The sequence below is a fragment of the Typopeltis vanoorti genome, chromosome 12, assembly GCF_054136105.1.
Source record: "Typopeltis vanoorti isolate ZY-2024b chromosome 12, IOZ_Tvanoo_1.0, whole genome shotgun sequence".
In the NCBI taxonomy this organism is placed as follows: Eukaryota; Metazoa; Arthropoda; class Arachnida; order Uropygi; family Thelyphonidae; genus Typopeltis; species Typopeltis vanoorti.
In genome coordinates this window covers 116688720-116703001 of record NC_143560.1, presented here as the reverse complement: position 1 = coordinate 116703001, position 14282 = coordinate 116688720, and the positions used below count along the sequence as shown (strand labels likewise).

Sequence of the window (14282 nt, the reverse complement as noted above, 5' to 3'; positions counted from 1 at the left end):
CTCTAGCAAAGCATCTGTCTGTATGGTAAGTGCTATAACCGTTGATTCTGATTTTGTCACTTGGATGAAGATGTGATTCATTTATGAGGATGATGTCTGCTTGGATTTCTGCTGCTAACTCCTGCAGCCCCTGTAATTTGATAAACCATTTGCGTTCCATGAAACAACAATTTGTAACGACTTCGGTTTTCTTTTAGACTTATCCATTAAGAATTTCCATAAGGAGTGATTGTGTGTGCCTTAAGATGATATCCTTGGGTTCTTGAGTTGGGTTGGTTTGTCGGAGTTCAGCAAGCATTTCACATAAGTGGCTTGTTATGTTCAGTATGATAGGTTTGTTGTGACTGATTTGGTTTTGGGTCTTTTTGGAAGGTTGATCTTGTAACTTCAGCATACGATCTTCCATCCGTTGTGGAGACTATGGTTTGATGGGAGAACGTGCGTTATTGAAGAGGTTTACTGGTTTTGAATTGTATCTTTTGGTTTTGGGGAAATGCCATGCAGCCCCTATAGTTTGCAAGGTGTGGTCCTCCGCAGTTTGCACACTTTGCTGGAAGTGTGCGGGAGTTATGGCGTTCGTTTGATGCGTGTTTGCCACCACATTTCACGCAACGAAATTCAGCCTTGCAGCATCGTTGTGCGTGCCCCATCTTCTGGCATCTATGACACTGGGTTGTAATTGATTTATGTTTCAATACCTCAACTTTTATGACTAGATCACAGATGGTTTGGAGATTGTATATATGTTTTTGGTCTTTACTTATTTCCACCAGAATTAGGGGGGTAGGGCGTTTTATCAGTTCTCCGCATTCGGCTGACTTTAATTGGGCTAAATCCCTTAAATTGGAGGTCTGCGGTGAGCTATTTGTAATGTCTCAGTTACTCCCCTTAATACTACTTTTAGATTTTTCTCACTGTTGAGTGCAAAAGTGTGGTATGGCAGGTTGTTGTCGTCTAGAAGTTTGGTTATTTTTCTGTAGTCTGATGAAGATTTCAGTGCGGATGCAACGGACGTCCAGTAGTTCTTAGCCCTTAGGACGACTGGGGGGGGTACCCTTTCTTTAAGTTCATTATCTGGTTCTATCTCCGCTGTTTTGGGTGTATCTGCAGTAGATGAGATTTTCCTTTACTTTTTGACCGTTTGGAATTCTGTGTTGGTTTCCAAAAACTGCGGAGTATTATCTAGGGATGCAGCATCCTCTATATTCGTGGAGTGTCCTAATTCTGGTTCATTCAACACATTTCCATCATTTAAATCATCCTCCCTATCCTCTGTGACTGCTGTTTGGGGGGGGGGGAACGTATCTAACAGCTTTACTTTCCCTGGCCGGTTGTCGCTCAATAGTTTTCCTAATCTTATCTAACAGCCTTACTTTCCCTGGCCGGTTGTCACTCAATAGTTTTCCTAATCTTAGAAATTCTCTGTAAACTTCTTCGAATATGCTTTCATTGAGAGGTTTGATGTGTCTGATAGGAGGTAATAACTGTTAGAATAAAGTTTGAGAAATGGGTCCTAGACTCCAATGTAAATATCCTGTAGATCAAATAGATCTACCAGCATAAGTAGCAAAATTTTACACTTAAACATTTTCTGAACAAAATTACTTACCGAATCTAAACCAAAACTCAACAGACATTATTCGTCAAACTAAACGATATTATATTCACTAGGCTTTATACGACTCAGCTAATCTTAACTCCTAATCCGCGATAGCTACCTGGAATCAAAACTGAAATCGTCTTATCGTAAGCACAACACTAACAAGCGAGCCGCCATCTTTCCTCATGATCATGACGTGCATATTTCATTTAAAATTGAGCTATTAAAGCTCTGATCATGGCAGGAGGGTAACAGCAATAGCCGAGCCTCAGAACTTCATTGGCTAGAACAGCATTGCCATCCATTACCCTCCAACCTTCTTCATTTAAAATGTAAGCACGGACTCCCTTATATACAACTTTCATATTCGCTCCGTTATCACACCCTTGCCCTCTACAATCTGACAATTTAAGATTTAATTTATTCAAAAGTGATTTTATATTTTCATATATACCTTTAGCAGTAGTGTGTCATTAGTTATTAAAAACGTCAAAAAGTCTTCACGAATTTTATTATCTGCTTCAAAATCTAAAAATTACTATAGGAGTAATTTTCTGTAGGAGAAAAATTAATATATTCAATAATTCTCGATTACTACAATCGAGAATTATTGAATAGTACTTTGCCTGTCGTATCATATTTACAATATTTTGTTGAATTTTGGTTCCCATATCAACAATTAATTCATTTTGCACAATGGGTGATAGATACGAATTTTATTTCTTACCTATAATTTTTTCTCTCCCGAACATCGCATTAAATGATCTTTTAAAAATGGATCAAATTCTGCAATTAATTCTATGATTCCAAAAAAATTAACATTATGTGCTGTGTACAAAGTATCAAAATTACCTCTAAAAGCTAAATTATGTTCGGATAAATAAAGAATTTTTTTTTTTTTTTTAATTTAACGAAACCTGTGGTGAATTTATCACTAAAAACGCACGTAATAACCACAGTAATGCCTATTTAATTCGTAAATATTTCATCCCAAGTATCTTGGGACATCATCAGTACAGTAGTTCAAACAATACTAGGAATAACATACAGTTAGGGCGCATGATTACAATGAAATCTCAATATGCGTGCAGTAACGTGTTATAGAAGTATAACTGAAAAAAAAAAACTATATATATATATATATATATATATATATATATATATATATATACACATATAAGATTATTTTACACAATTCTGTATGACAATTTCCCATACTTCAGGAATAGTAAGAAATTTGGCATCATTAAATCATTAGTTTCCAGAGCACACAAATTCTGCTCCTCTGAAGATTCTCTAAACCAAGAACTAGAAATAATCAAAAACACAGCTATACTAAATGGATATAATCTTAAAACAACACTCAAAAAATCATCAGTCACCTTCCCACACACCAACCCAGACAAGAAGTCCATAAGATTCCCATACTTTACGTCAAAGGCATCCCCGAAAGTCTTTCAAAAATTATGAAGAAATACAATTTTGCCATTACTTACAAACCAATCAACCAAATCTATAACTTGTTACCTTCTCTTAAGGACAAACTCTCACCTTTGATGTTGCCTGGCGTTTATGAGATCCCATGCTCCTGTAAATCGCCTTACTTTGGTCAGTCAGGTAGGGCTGTTCAGAAACGCATCTCGGAACATCAAGACCACATTCGTCTTTTCAAACCGCAGAAATCTGGTCTCTCCCAACACGGAGTTGAAAATCCAAACCACAGGATCCATTGGGAGAAGTCGAAACTTTTACACAGATCTTTATATAAATATGAACGTTTATATAAAGAAAGTGCTGTAGCCCTGCTACATAGACCAAATTTAAATCGCAACGATGTTCTTACTATTCCTAAAGTATGGGAAATTGTCATACAGAATTGTGTAAAATAATCTTTATATATATTTATATATATATATTTTTTTTTTTTCAGTTATATTTAATTTAATTGCTCCTTCCCCCGAATACTATTAGAGTATTCGAGAGGAATCTTTCCTATTTTGCTGTGTCATTTCGTCTTGTGCTAACAGGACATTATCAAACACTGTAACATGATCAGGCCATCAAAAAATGTTCATACCGCATCGTCCGTCGCACGGGTTACCAAGGGACATGTTCGGGTTTTAGGCAGAGGGACCCGTTCGAAAAATATGTTACAGTCTCCCTTAGACACCACTCTGCTAGAGGAAACTCCATCAATGGGCCAGCTACCCGTTTGGGAAGGTGTTTAGGGGCAGCGCAAAGAAATGGTTCTGCAAAAGGACGGAAATGGCAACGACAACGGCACCAGAATATGGCTTTAGGCAACTGGAACATCTCTCTGACAGGGAAGGAGTTGGAACCGAGGAAGCCAAGCGCTACCGGCTAGACTTAGTCAGGCTATCTTCGACCAATAGGAGAGGATCTGGAACTATCGACCTGGATAAGGGGTGGAAGGTCTACTACTCTGGTGTGAGCCCGACAATGTCTGCTCAGGAAGGTGTGGGGATACTCACAAGCCCCCAGCTGTCAGACTGTGTTGCTGAGTGGATCCCATTGGGGGAACGGGTATGTGTGTTAAGGCTTCAGATGAAAAACCATGATTTGGCTGTGGTGCAAGCCTATGCACCTAATCCGGAGTCGGAATACTCTGCCTTCCTTGAGGAAGTGTATGCTGTTTTTGACAGGGTGGCAGACATGGAATCAGTCCTGCTAATGGGTGACTTCAATGCACATGTTGGAACAGATGACCAGACACGGAGGGGTGTGGTTGGGAGGAACGGCGCCCCTGACCTTAACACGAATGGGTTGAAATTATTGTACTTCTACAGTACTACCAGCTTGTCCATAATGAATACCTTCTTCCAGCACCGAGAAGTCCGTAAGTATACCTGGTACAGGGATACACTAGAACAAAGGTCTCTGATTGACTTCTTTATAGTCTCAGCAGACCTATTTTCCTCAGTGTCGGACGTTCGTGTCAGAAGAGGGGCAGAACTGTCAACTGACCACCACCTCATTGTGTGCACTCTACGGCTTCAGAAACCAGATGCTACCCTCAACGCTGGTAGGCCTAAGCAGCTATACTGGTGAAATGGGAGACATTGGAAAATGAGGCTGTGAGGAAGAATTTTGCATATGACATTTCCTCCAGGTTCAAAGAGATTCCCAAGCATACTACAGATGTTGAGGAGTGGAAGCTGTTCAGAATAGCTGTCACTGCCTCTGCACTCTCATGCTGTGGCAGAAAGCAGAAGGCAGTGAGAAAAGAACACTTTGGTGTAACCAAGAAGTCCAAAAACTGATCGGGCAAAAAAGGAGTCCTATATAACATGGTTTAGGGTCAGGTCACCTGAGATGCATTTGTGGTATGCTGAGGCACGAAAAGCTGCTGCTGAGGCAGTAAAGCAGACGCTTGGGAATCCTTTGGAGAAAGATTAGACTCATCCTATGCAAATGCGAACAAAGTATTCTCGCAGACCATCCGCCACCTTCAAGGGAGAAAATCGTGCACAGCAAGGGCAATTAAGGCCTCCGATGGTGCGCTTTTAACAACCGAGAAGGATATCCTATACTGTTGGAGGGAATACTTTGAGAGCCTTCTTAACCCGGGTGGCCCAGCAGTTGTGGAGATCCAAAAGTGCAGATCGGGGCAATGACTAGTCTCACAGCAGAAGAGGTCCATTTAGCAATAAAATCGCTAAAATCGGGCAAGACTACTGGCGATGATGAAATTCGGCCCAAAATGCTAAAAGCCTTAAATCGAGATGGTGTTCTCTGACTGACTCGAGTGTGTCAGGCTGCTTGGATAACTGGGTGAGCACCAAAGCAATGGCAGACAGGCATATCTCTCTGCTCAGCCTGCCTGTGAAAGTGTATGCCAAGTGCTTGGAAAGACAGTGCAGGAGCATAGTTGAGTCAAAGTTCCAGGAAGAAAACAATGTGGCTTTCATCCTGGTAAAAGCACAACTGACCAAATCTTCACTTTAAGGCAAGTCTTTGAGAAATCTTGGGAATATGCCAAGAATGTCTACACGTTTTGTGGACTTGGAGAAGGCATATGACCGGATTCCTCGGGATAAGCTTTGGCAAGTAGTACAGGAGTATGGAGTGGATGGCCAACTATTAGCTGCCATCAAGTCCCTGGAATTATGAATGCCCAGCGCTTTGTGTCAGGGTAAACAGCACAAAGTCTGAACCTTTCACAGTCTCCGTTGGCCTCCGCCAAGGGTCTGTTCTCTCACTCTGCCTTTTCATAATATTTATGGACTGGGTTGATAGGCACAGCCGAGGCAGTGAGTGTGTCAGAATTGGAAGATGTAGCATTGGACGTCTGCTTTTTGCAGATGACCTAGTTCTGCTTAGCTCTTCTACAGATGACCTCCAGCGGACCCTGGATAGGTTTTGTAGCTGTTTGTGCAGATGCCAGAATGAAGATCAGTGTGGCCAAAAATGAAACATTTTTTGTCTCAAGACAACTACCCCAGTGCACTCTACATGTAAGTGGAGTCCCAATGAGGCCGGTGGAGAAGTTTAAATACCTTGGGTCCATATTCACGAATGATGGAAAATGGGACATACAGCTAGATACTCGAATTGGCTTAGCAAGCTCAATACTGCAGGAGCTTGGCTATTCGGTAGTATTGAAGCGGGAGTTAAGCCAGAAGGCAAAGCTGGCTGTCTTCTATACAGTCTATGTCCCCATCCTCACCTATGGTCATGAGAGTTGGCTAATGACCAAAAGAATGTTGACACGAATCCAAGCGGCTGAAATGAGGTTCCTTCGAGGTGTTGCGGGACTAACAAGACTCTGACAGAGTCAGAAGCTATGCAATTCGGTAAACCCTTAATACTTAACCACTACTTCTCCGTGTTGAGAGATCACAGTTACGTTGCTATGAGCACCTGGTCAGAATGCCACAATAGAGGCTCCCTTAGCAGGCCCTCTTTGCCAAGCAGAGGGTGGGAGGGCACATGGAAGGCCAAGGACTCGCTGGATAGATTATATCCAAAACCTTGGGTGGACACGTTTGGGAATCCCACCAGAACACCTGAGCTTGGTGGCAGAGGATCATGACCATTGGAAGTCCTCTTGCAGCTGTTGCCCCCACAACCCAATTAGGAAAGGTAGGCCTTGAAGATGTATGCATATTTAATTTACTTCTATAACACATTACTGTACGCATATCAGAATCCATTGTAATCATGCGCCCTAACTGTATGTTATTCCTAGTATTGTTTGAACTACTATACTGATGACGTCCCAAGTTACTTGGGATGAAATATTTACGAATTAAATAGAATTACGAATTAAATTAAATATTACTGTGGTTATTACGTGTGTTTTTAGTAATAAATAAATGATTGCTGCTACTATTCGTCATAAAACATTTCTTAACCGTTCTATTTCAAATTTTATGACATTTTGATTTGCCTGATCAATTGTATTGTGATTTTTTTAATTACATTCCATTTGTTTCCATGAATACATGCATTTCATGTGCACTGGATTTCACTTACATATCGCCAGTCAGAAAAGCCATTATTAGATAAAAAATTATTAGAAGATAATAATTTGCAACAAAAACAAAAAATAGAGTTGGAAGAGTTTGAATATACAAGCTATCTTCTGTTTTGCTTCTCTCCGTTTGCAATTGTCCTAACATAGTGAGCTGTGGAAAAACACCTCATGTCATCTTTTGGAAAAGCATTTTCAGTCGAAAGAGACAGTGGACTGCATTGTACAATTTGTGTTAGTGTTGCGTTGTTAAAAATTTTTGGCCATGTTGCTGGATCATCAATAGTAAATAGTCCACCTTCCTCTGGCGTCTGTTTTAGGATCTTCAATATTCATTGTTTGACCTAACGCGTCATGTTCTCCGCTTCCTTTGAGTATTTCAGAACTCTCATTATTGATTAATGTTTAAGCCGAAGAACTGTTTGTAGTTATTTCAGATCTCCCGTTATCAACTGATATATCTGAACAAATATGAGTTCAACTTCATAAATTTAAACAGTGAATTTCTTTGACATTCCTCAGCCGCTTCTTTTTCATGCCCACTTGAGTATTTTCTTCGATAATAATCTCTCTCACGACTAATCATACTCTAGAATTAAATACGATAGATTTAATTATAAAATAAGTTAATAAATTAAAACAAAATTACTTACCTGATTTAAATAAAATATATCTAAAATAGATAATATTAGAAAATAAATAAATCTAATATAGATTAAAAACTGCTATTGAAGAAAAATTCTGATGTCGGATAACCTAAAACCAGTTAACAAAAAATATTTTTTTAAGATGTTTTGCAAGTAATGTCACAAAAAATTGCCATGACAGTACGTGTATATATAATATACTTACTTGTTCATAATATCATAAACTAAAATCAAGAAACTCCTTAAAATTATTAAAAACACCTGTTTTAAAATGCACTTTTCCCTATTTAGTACTATGTTGTACGATATTGTTAATATCTTCGAGTAGTTTCAAATACTACCGCTACGATCTTATTTCGCTTACTATAACAACCATAGTTGGTTATAAAATTATATACATATATTTTTCTATATAATAATATGCTTTATATAATAATTACAATATTAATTTATATAATAATAAAAAAAATTGATTTTCTTTTTTCAATTTTTTGCGCTTTGCTGGGCCTTTTGCCACCGCGTAGTTCGCATACCCATGAATACGGCCTTGTATTTAATGTTTGAAATAATGTGTGTTCTACCGTCGATTTTCTTGAGTTTACTACAAAGCCGAATGATTTAATGTGGGGTTCCCATTCGTCCCGTTTTAATAAAAATATCCCGAGTTAATTCCAAAAGTCCCGCTTTTTTCAGTATCCTTCAGGAAAAAATGGATAAAAGGATTTTATCTCGGTTTTAGTACCAATTTCTATTACAATGTTGATAATAATAAATTTTATTTATTTATTATTTATAATAATAATCATTTGTATTATAAATAATATAACTAACTTATAATAACTAATAGTAACTAAGGAGATGTTCTTTTTTCCCATGCTTCTGTTATAACAGTATCTTACTTGATCAATACTTTGTGTGTTATAATTTTTATCGTTTTCTACCGGTATAATGCAGTGCAGTATTAATGATAATATTAGAAGAGAATTTCCTTTCATTAAAGGTGTAGATGAAAATGTGGAACGTACTTTATGTAACTGTAAATTTTGCATTTCGCATGGTGGTCGGAAGACGTGGTCAACAATGTGAAAACGAAAAAAAAAAAAAAAAAAAAAACATAAAGCTGCTGTTCAAAGTAAGGCTTCCAACTGCAGTATAAGTAATTTTTTTAATTTTGAAAACCAAGAGCGAAAGGGAAAAAGAGTTATCACTGGCAGCGCAGGAAGCAACCTTCGCCTAACACACAGCGGTGCATAACTCCATGGACTGCACAAAAACCATCGTGAAAAAAAATTTTTAACGATAAATTCAGGTGTTCGCAAATAAAGTGCAAGGCAATAATAACCAATGTTATTGCGCCATTAGCAACAAAGAAGATTGAGGAAGAGGTAAAAGAAGTTCGTTTTATATCAGTACTAATCGATTCATCAAACCAATTTGACATGAAATTAGTGCCTCTGTTCATTAGATACTATGATCCAGAAAAAGGTGTGAAGGTGAATGTATTGGAGTTCGTTAATTTAGGTGGTGAAACTTCAGAACTTTTATTTTCTTATGTGTTGTAAGTGTTATAGAAGTTAGATCTCCTGAAAGAGGTTATTGCTATATTAGCAGATAATAAAATAGAAACTTTGGTGGAAAGAAGAGAAAGGGAAAGAATAATCTGTACTTCAAAATGCAAGAAAACACTGTGAACAATTTAATTGGAATTTGTTGCCCTGCACATGTGATACATAATACTGTGCAGACTGCTTACCTATCGATCTTCAGTTAATAATTAACAAGATTTACCAACATTTCCACATATATTGTGTACGAGTTTAGGAATTTAATCATTTTGTAAATTCACAAACACAGAGTATAAAACTATTTTGGGTAGCAACAAGACAAGATGGCATGTATTGACATGTTCCCTTCATTGAAGTCATTTTCTTTCTATTGACAAATGTCCTATGAGTCTCAAAAATTTTTTTGAAAATCTACTTTTAATTATATTCCTGCATTTCCTTGCTAGCCAGTTAAAAACCTTTTATGATACTATTAAATGTATTGAAAAGCAAGACATAACAGTAATTGAAGTGAAGGATGAAACAAACTGGTTTAAAGGTTAAATTGTAGGAAGGCAGAAAAGTTTCTTACAACTACTGTGAGAAAACAGTTTCAAGAATTAGAAAAAGGACATATAACAATCGAAAAGTTTGAAAAGCTATGTATTTCACATCATTTATCACTGACATTTTGATCCTTCTGTTTACTCCACACTTCAAATTTGCTTTCTACTGCACCTGTATTGAATATATTGAGTGGTGTACACCATTTCTCACACCTCTTCAGTCTATGGATTGGATTAATTTGAAGGGAAAGGATCCTGTGACTTGGAAGAGCATACAAGAAAGCTACATATTCATGAAGACAGTCTCACCAAGTTTTACTGTGAATGAAGTGGACTGATTTGATGAGTTTGTATGTGTAAAAAAATATTGTGAAAGCAAATTTGAAGAGTGGCGTGAACAGAAGGATCAAAGTGTCAGTGATAAATGGTGTGAAATGTTTGTTCATCTTAAAAAGCAGGGAGTATTACATTTAATACTCCCAGTATAAATTCTGGGAGTATTAAATGCCTAGTTAGTTTTTGTTTAGCACTGCCAGGAACTAATGCAGCTGTTGAACGTGTTTTTCATTAATAAATGTGTTCCGGACAGATGAAAAAAACAGACTTAAAATTGAGACAGTAAAAGCTTTAATCCTTGTAAAGACTTATTTTAAGAATTTCTCTTGTGCTGAGTTCTATGATCAAATATCAAAAGAAAACATTCTTGAACAGGTCCATAAATCTGATAAATATTTTTCTAATTAAATATATTTGTGATTAATAATCCTTTTTTAAAGTGAATTTAATGTTAATGTATGTTTATAGCTGTATTTAATTTAAAGTGCAACATATATAATAGTTTTATTTTCATTTTTCTTAATTTTTAACATTTCCCATTTTTTTTAGAAAATATCCGGGTATTTTCAAGTAAAAATTTCAGAATGTCCCAGATTTTAGTAAAACATTATGGGAATCTTAATTTAATGTCCACTTAATTTATAGAATTTTGCATCGCCGAAGTGAAGCCGTTTGGCTCTTTATTTTAGTAAATACGTTACGCACCGACCGCGAGTTCGCCTAAGGAAAATACAGTACACCTCTCCGACGCTTCGAGTTTCTTATTGCTGAGAGTTTTTGCTCTCTTACGTCAGAGATCACACAGAAAGTCTGATCTCTGACGAAAAGCAATGAGTTTGAAACAGCTGCCAGATCAGTGAAACCTTGCAGTCGGCCCTTAAAGAACGTGAGTTTGAACAGCACTGTTCCACTTATAAGCGTTTTTTTTTTTTTTTTTTTTTTAATAAATTTATCGGAAGTTTTTTTGGCGATTTGCAACAATTTAAAAAAACTCGCGTAGCATAGAAATATCGAAAAAAATTAAGAAAAATATATCTCATGAATACATAAAATATATGTAGATACTAGTCTATTTTATCATTTAATACCATAAAATATACACAAATCTATTATAAAAAGTTACAATTTATCAAAACTTATGCACACAAACAGACCGAACATGGTGGTGGTGGCCATTTGCAGTCGAGAGAAATGTAAACAAACGTAATGCAGTATTAAATCGTAGCTGCACAAAATTAACCGTTAGTTAATTTTGGGTAGCAGCAAGGCTACTAATTAGTTAAATTAATTAGCATAAAAATTTATAACAATTCATTAGCGTATAAGCTAGGCTACCATGCTGTTGCTTCGTTATCAATGCATGAATCGTTATACCTGTAAATAAATATGAATAATATCTTTTTTACATTATCTTTCCATTTTTGATGTCTAGCGTTAGCAGTACGTATAACATCTACAATGTTTTGTATCATAAGATAAGACAATATTGATGTCGGTACTGACAGACAAACGACGTAAACTTACAGTATCGATAAATACAGTACTGTAAATGTATTTTCTCTTCCTTACGTTTACTTTATTGTAAGAATATAGTGTGTATGTGTTAATCGACTGTTTATGTTACCGGTAAACATTAGTAGTTAAGTTTTAGGAGAATCAAAAATTCCATGCAGATTTTCGAACGAGGCGGGGAGTCGGCGCCACTAATCCCCGCGTTGTTCAACAAATATATACAGGTCAACTGTATATTTGTTGGAAAGATTCTTGGATGAATTAAAAAAAAATTAAGATTTTTAGGTTCAAATGAAAACGTGAATTTTACTAATTGGAAATCAAATTATTTGATCGGTATGCGAATGATAAATAGGCAAAGTTTTATTGATAATTTTTTATTGTCTGTGCACCTTGAAATGACTAAAAGTATTAATTTAATGTTAATTTTATCATGGTGAAGCATACTGTTCAGCAAGAAATGTCTTACCTAACATTTGATGTTGGAAGGCAGCTATAATTGGAAAGCGGCGAGGACACATGGAACGAACGAAACGGAATTTATGCAGCTACTAAGGAATAATTACCAGACGCACCAGGTGATGGAATGTACTAGGGAAGGGGTGGGAAACCCTTCGCACGCCGACTTTTTTCTGGCACGCAACCCAGGGCTCACTGTAAAAAAAATTAAACAAATACATATCCAACATTTCTGCTGAGTTATATATTTTAACTTAAGAATACAATTTTATTAAGTAGAGAGATACCAAATAAAAATGCAATAACAAACAAACACTATCAACTGTTTTAGTAATAAGAAAATGAAACAAGCATCCTATTTCCAAGCCATCTCCGCGATATACTCACGTACAAGTTTAGTCTCGTTCAGTTGCTGCATCATTCGCCAAGCAGCCAGACGTGGCTTTACTCCGTTAACATCATTTTATATTTTTTTTCGTATTTCGTAACGATTTCATCGGTTGGATTTGGATTTAATTAAATCGTAAGACATTAAAATGTGGATTGGAAAGTATTTATTGTCAGTCACCATCAAAGAAACAAAGACATTCGAATGAAGAGGATATTACACCTACTTCAATCCCAGTGGTAAGCTCAGGTAGTTACAAGGTTAATAATCTCTTCTCATACTTCGGCAACCCTACAAAATCCAGCAAAGATTGCTAGCCTATTTGATGATGTAATATCTGTGGTCTCATCAACACAAATAGAAAAGAACTTACATGAAGCCAAATTTTTAAACTGTTCTGCTGTATTTCTTTCCAACTTAAGTATCGTATCCTATCCTGAACTGTTTTTCTACTCACAGACAAATCTTTAATGCATTGAATAATTTTTACCTTTCCGAAAGATTGTCAAAAAAGTAAAGGAGCACATTCTAGCCATGCTTCTTTAATGTATGTAAAAGCAGTCATGAACGAATTATCTATTCGGCAAAATGTTTCAAAAGTGGTATCGGTCACAACAGATGGTGCACCCAGCATGACTGGTAAGGATGCAGGATTTGTAAATCTGCAAAACATATTGGTCATCCACTGATAAGTTTTCATCGAATCATACACGAGACTTTATGTGCAAAAGCTGGCCTAAAGAAACTTCAAGTAGTGATATAAACAGCAAACAAGGTTGTTAATTACATTTCTGCACTTGCTTCGTATAAAAGACATATCGAATGAGGTGGATGCGGTGTACAAAGGACTAATAATGAACAATGTTCGTTGGCTTAGTCGGTCTTGTTCTGAAACTATTTGTTCAATGCCTGGATGAGATAAATCTCTTTTTGACTAATCAACAAATGTCTTATAAAGAAATGTATAACATCGTGAGAGTTTGTAAACTAATGTTTTTTTGCAAACATTTAAATAACTCGAACCTTAAACTACAAGGCTTTTGTAAGACTCTTGATGTTATGTTTGATGACATATAAAGACATTTGAAATGAAACCAGGAATATAAGAGGGATGTAGACAGTGAGATATTTTCCAAACCTAAAAAAACACATCAATGATCTCCAAAAGGATGACAAAACATACCGCCAATGTCTTCAAAAGCTATTTTTAAACGTCATTGTGTCAATTCAAGTTTGAGCGCGGTTAGTAGTTGGAAGGGGTTTTTGTTCGATGCTGTTGGCTCACTTTCCCTCGATGAGTCTTCGGACTCCCTGGAGGTGTCAAATAATAATTGTTAAGCAGTTCTCCCTCTAAGATTTGTTAAGTTCAGACAATTAGAAGGGATTGCAAAATTCATTGTTTCCAGACACTATATAAAACTGAATGAATTAAACTTGCAGATGTTTTCGTGAATAAATATGGTTTTGAAATGCAGTTGATTGATTTTCAAAGTAGCTCAATTGGGAGCCAAAAATTTATTGACCTCAGAGTTGACCCGAAAAAATATTGAAAAGGAGCAATTAGAGAAGGGAGTAACAGAGAGAAGTGCGGAAAACGGGCTATATTTGGAATACTATTCCAGAAACTTTTGTATTTTTAAAAACCCTTCGAACAGCATTGATATCCATTTTTGCAACTACATATTCTCGTGAATCATTCTCAGTGATAAACTAAGTCTCGTAATAGGAGTAACCTT

General features: G+C 36.5%; 1 protein-coding gene across 1 annotated transcript in view; it reads right to left on the bottom strand.

Annotated features, from left to right (window-relative positions):
* Nucleotides 1-12377, bottom strand: part of Dhfr (dihydrofolate reductase) — a 132843-nt gene extending 120466 nt beyond the window's left edge. The window contains exon 1 of the mRNA XM_090401987.1: nucleotides 12169-12377. The gene's annotated coding sequence lies outside the window, so the exon portion shown is untranslated. The remainder of the gene's footprint in view (nucleotides 1-12168) is intronic.
* Nucleotides 12378-14282: the final 1905 nt, after the last annotated feature.